Here is a 6,399-nt window from a genome sequence, read left to right on the forward strand (position 1 = left end):
GTGTATGTGTGTCTCCCTGAGGACTGAGTAATACCTTTATACTGCTCACACTCCATACATTTCTTATACCCACTGTTAGCAAGGCTGATGATGATGATGTCACCCATCTACAAATACACCTCTGGGAGTGCTGTGTCCCAGTAATCTTGGAAGCGCATTCTGTAACTGCGTAATGCTGTAGTGTAATAAAGTAGTTAGGTTAGTGTTCTAGTCCCACACTTGCTTATGTGTGTCTCCCCATTTGCCTGAGGACTGAGTAATACCTTTATACTGCTCACACTCCATACATTTCTTATACCCGCCGTTAGCAAGGCCGATGATGTCACCCATCTACAAATACACCTCTGGGAGTGCTGTGTCCCAGTAAACTCAGTAGCGCATTCTGTAACTGTGTAATGCTGTAGTGTAATAAAGTAGTTAGGTTGGCATTCTAGTCCCACACTTGCTGTGTGTTTGTGTGTCTCCCTGTTTGCCTGAGGACTGAGTAACACCTTTATACTGCTCACACTCCATACATTTCTTATACCCACCGTTAGCAATGCCGATGATGTCACCTATCCACAAATACACCTCTGGGAGTGCTGTGTCCCAGTAGTCTCTGTAAAGTGTTCTGTAACTGGGTAATGCTGTAGTGTAGTAAAGTAGTTAGGTTGGTGTTCTAATCCCAGACATGCCAAGTGTGTGTGTGTCTGCCTGCATGAGACAAGTACAGTGCTTTGTAGTATTCGCTGTAGCGTGTGCCCTAAACGTGTGTTGCTGCAGTGTGATACGGTAGGGGTTTGTATACAGGACATGGAAAATGTGTGTTTGTCTGTCAGAGCCTGTGTAGAGGTGGCCGTGATTGTCTTACCATTGGACATGTTTTTGAGCTGGTTTTGTAGTTTTCTTATATAGTATCCATCTTATGACATATTGGCCACCTCACGAGGAGTACAGCTGTCAGTCAGCCACAACACTGAGTTGGCAAGCCATATCTATACATCTGGCTAAATGGCTGGTGAACTAAGTATGCAGCCCTACTAGTACCTGGTATATGTCCCACACCCATGTGCCATGCACATACAACCTTGCCGAGGATATCCCACTATGTTGTTAGTAACATGCACAATGAGGACAGATAGTAGGCATGGTGTGACTACAGTGGCCTGCAGAGGACATGGCGTCCTGTACAGTGGTACAATTGGCACATATATGCGGACATTGCGTCTTCACTATCTTCCACACTGAATGGCAGCAACGTATGTGGTGCCATCATATGTGATCCACTAAGGGTAGACAATGCTGTACACATGTGCCCTGTATGGACCCATGCCAATGACACCACGAAATACCTGTCCATTCTATACATGCAGGTGCAGGGCTGACGTGCTCACTGTAAGGAGGTTTTGCCACACCAGGCCAGTATTGGCATATTGGGGTATAACAGGCTGTGTACACTACATGTGTCTGCCAAACCAGGTACACCTGTACATGTCACTGTACAGTATTGTGGGACATGCACATCCCAGGCAATGTCCATGTGAAGGACTATCAAACACAGACATGGCATGCATTGCAAAGCTATGGCCCTACACATTGGTAACCAGAATGTCAGGCTAGATATTGCAGTATCCATCTGTGTGGGACATTGCAGACACTACACCCCTGCACTGCACACTATTGTCGGGTGATGCAATGGCAAGGATTACCCCTTACCCAGCCTTGTACAGCCATCTTGCACAGCCAAACACTACACACCCATGGAGCAATGCATACCTGCATGACAGTACTGGCACCCTGTGTCTGCATGTGGGTTGTGATGCTCCCAACCAAAGTCACTCCCAGTATAAACCTCGTTTACATATGAACAGTTGTCAAGCACTTTCACAGGGCCTAGTCCATTGAATCTCCAGATATCCCCTGTGGTGCATGTGGTCCTGTGCATTACTGCGGTGTGGCAAACTAAGTAGTTACATTGTGTATTTGCCACCCTAGCAAAGGTGTCAATGCATGTCCATTAGAGTGTGGTTGTGGTGACAATGGCATCCGTTCATGTGGACTGACATGTGCCACACCTAATGTATGTCTACTATATGTGTTGCAGATGGCACTCACTCACCTACACACATGTTCTTACAGCACTGCAACATGCCGCCTCTGTGGCACATGTAGTAACGTCATGCACATGTAATAGTAATGAGTAGTCAGGGGTTTGACCCTGTACTATTCAGCATGTGGCAGATTATGGTGAAGTCTCCAAGCCCTTCCCTGGTGTACATTGCCTGTCCTGCACACCCAGTCTCTGGTGGATGTGAAGGTGTAACCCTGCACAGCAGCAGCATGTGTATTGTAACAGATGGAAATGGTCAGGTGATGGCCTCTACACCTATTGCAGTCTTCCTCTAGCTGATTGCATGTGGTACAGCTGTGATGGTGTTCCCATAGCCATCCGCATGATAAACACAGTACACTATCTAGGGAAAAATGTTATTATCTGGCCATGACAGTTGCTGTGAGTGGTAACTGGATGTTGTGTTCTGATACTGCATCCCAGATGATATCTGTATGTACCTCAATCATTTTCAACAGTGGGAAATAGCCTACTGACAGGAGGGTGATGTGCCACACAACTACAGCATGTAAGTGTAACAATGCTGCATTGAGACTACTGCCTGTTTAATATGTGTGTGGTAATGGCTATTCTGCATGTTAAAATACAGACATGACAGTACTCTGTTCATGAGGGAACCCCATCTGTAGGGCCATCTGTGAACAGGTCAGTGTGTACAACCATTTGTTTCCTGTGTTACACACTGAACACACTTCTGTGCTTCTGTGCACAGCAGAAGCATGGTGTGGGGATTGCAGATGGTACATGATGATAGGGATGTGTTACTGCCATTGCATCCCTGACTGGACATGTGTCACATGAGACAGTGGTATGACTAACACTGTGTGAGATTTCCAGTGACAAGCCAATGATGGGCAACTGTTCATAGCTGCGGTCACACATCTACTACACATTATACAGTTTCCATGCGGTATATATGCATGTGTTGTGCTCCCTCTGCAAATGTATACAATCTGTTGGGTGCTGATGATATCTATGCATACTGTTGCAGGTAATCCTGTATGCTGTTGTCTATCACTAAGTCATATGTGGGTTTAAAACAGAACAACATAGGCCGAATGGGTTGGTAGGTCCTGGCAGATCTTCCTGTCCCACTTCAGCTGACCATGGCACCGGGCACTAGCACATCTGGGGCCCAGCCATTAACATCAACCTCTGGTGGCTATGCACCACCTTCTTGTGGCTCCACCACTGAGGATGGAGCATGTCCTCCTTGGGAACGGGACCAGAGAGGTACATATCTGCTGTTGTGTGGTCCCAGACATGTTTCTTAGGTGGCTCCCTAAGGGGTTATGAAGCCAGATACACCAGTTCAAGGGCGGACTGTCACATTTACAGGGTGATGCTGCCTGTCCTGGACAGCCCACAGCACTGGCTCCTTTGCAGCTGTTTAGGTGCAGTGGCAGTTGCCCATGGCTGGAGACCTCCATCCCACTGTTCCCATGACCTTTTGAATGCCGAAGACCCATCCCCATCCAGGGTTTATTCCCCCCCCCCACATGTGTCATATACCAACCCTGTATGCTGTCATTTCTGTGCTCCTTCCTATCCTCCATGGCCATACCTACACTCCTTCCCCAACATCTGACCCTCACCTACAGACACATAAGGCCATTCGGCTCCTAGGACACCATCTGCCCTATACATAGCTGTCCATTACACACATGTGCCCACTGGACACATGAAACCCTTGTAATATGCATCATAACATACTACTGTTATCCTCACCACTGTCCATCAGGCACACGGTCCTGGTATGCACATTACTCCTACATGGTTCAGATACATGTGAGGAGGACAACCCCATTGTACACAAAACACTACCAGTCCCTCTATGGTTACCCCATTTACCTTTATCATGATGATGATGTTGCACATTGCAGGAGTACTGTTCACACATAATGATTGGACAGGTACTGTTGTGTTAATGTACATTACATGCACAGAGTGATGTATACGGCCAATGTACAAGTATTGTCTGTCTGAGGGAGTCTTGTGATCACATAGAGCAACACCACTACATAATACAGGTGTTGCTGGTGTTTCCTATTTCATTCATTTGTAATGCTTTGTTGCCACATGCCATGTCCCTGATACATCTCTATATGTATGTACCTATATGCTGGACATAAACACTCACATGTACTTCTACATGATGGGATACATTCCTATACTGTTGAATGACCATGCTGTATGATATCCTCTGGTTACAGCCTCTTACACTCGATTAGCCTCTTCATTGCTTAACCAATGCAATACTCGCATACTGGTAGCCAAATACGCTTACACCTGCTCATTCCCGCACTTGCTAATGCACTGACATTGGTGCTTGCATCTGTCACTCACACCCCTGGGTGTGAGCGAGGACCACAATATTACCTTGTGATGCCTATTACATCGTACTACATGACTCCAGTATCGGGATTGACCACCCATTAGGCGACGGCATTGCGTTCGGCTGTAGGGAATCTGCGGCCTGTCTAGTGACACAATCATATTTGTGTGTACCTCATACAATGTACTCCCACCTTGTGATGCCAATTACATCGGAATACATGAATACAGTATTGGAAACAGCTGCCTATTAGGCGACGGCATGATGTTCATCTGTACGGAATCAGCGGCCTGCCCGGAGATTCATTCATATTCATGTGTTCCTCTTAGGCATATCTTGTGATGCCTATCACATCGGACTACATGATTACAGTCATAGCCGGCCTTAGGCATAGGCCAACTAAGCGGCCACCTAGGGCACTGCTTTAGTGGGTGCACTTTGCCAGTATTTATTTGGTGTAGGTAGACCAGGATGGGGTCACTGGATGGTGTGGTGGGGGGTGCTGTTGTGCCCTCTGCCTAGGGCACCCGTTGACCTAAGGCCACTCCTGACTACAGTATCAGGAATGGCTGCCCATTAGGCGACCACATGGCGTTCAAATGTATGGAATCAACGGCCTGTCCGGTGAATCATTCATAATTGTGTGTTCCTCTTACAATCTGCTCTCACCATGTAATGCCTATCACATCGGACTACATGACTACAGTATCGGGAATGGCTGCCCATTAGGCAACAGCATGGCATTCGACTGCACGGAATCAGCAGCCTGTCCAGGGAATTAATCATATTTATGTGTTCCACATACACTCTGCTCCCATCTGACTGATACATGGGAACTGAGACCTTGCATTAAAAATGAGTAGTTGGGTTGTGGTAGCCACATCCGTCGGACGGGTCATGCCACCGCATACCTATTATAGGTTTGCCACCTTCTCAATTGGCCAAGGTAGGACTTTAGGGTAACTACCTGTCCCACTTTGCGAGGGACAGTGCAAAAATAATCAAGGCATAGCACATGTCCAGATTACAGGACATTATTATATTCTACATTTCATTAATGATTGCATACAACAGTTATTTTATATATATGACACTTCTATATGTTATGTGAAGTAGCATAAGCAATTCAAATGCAACTAGATTAAGCATTTATTTGTGCAAATAAGTGTAATCCTGTACTATGCATGGCTGTAGGCATGTTTAGTCCTGGAATGTCTGACATTTCTACAGAATATGCCCCACTCTGGCCATTTGGAAAGGTGGCAACCCTATAGGACCTGTATGTACAGACATCAGACTTTGCAGGGCAACACACCCACAGCCAGTAGAAAGGGGTGTACTTCATTGTTTCGCCTAAATAAAAGGATACTCTTGTAGCATTATAGTTGCCTATACTGTTACCTATAACATTTAGGTGTTTCAGAGGAACATAATTGTTTTATGCTACTACTACAGACAATATAGGTAGTCTTTGCCCTAAATCACAGGACATTTGCCTTAATTACAGTTATTATGCAGGACACAACTGCCCACAGGGGAGTGTCCCTCACAAAGGTGGACAGGTGGTAACTCCATACCTTTTATTCTATCAATCTTCTAAGATAGTCGGCGGAACATGCGCTTTCTCTCACTATCAGACCTCTCATATGAATGGGTAAGAATAAACACTGAATCAGGGACACTGCATAATGACCTCATGAACACATTTAGAAGGTTGGTGCTATTAACCTGACACACTGACGGACACAGAGCACATATGTATTCATACACATTTTCTGAGGTGCATGCAGTTTATGACTCTTACATGTTGTCATTATTCATTACATGTATTCCGCCACATTTCCTCCTAATATCACTAGTTCTAGGATGGTTTAGTTGAGACTGTATTAGAATTCTGATTTGTAATCACGGATGTCCCTGGTAATTGGGGACACTTCAATGATATGGTCCCTAT

The sequence above is a fragment of the Protopterus annectens genome, chromosome 2.part0, assembly GCF_019279795.1.
Source record: "Protopterus annectens isolate FY-2018-M chromosome 2.part0, PAN1.0, whole genome shotgun sequence".
Taxonomy (NCBI): domain Eukaryota; kingdom Metazoa; phylum Chordata; order Ceratodontiformes; family Protopteridae; genus Protopterus; species Protopterus annectens.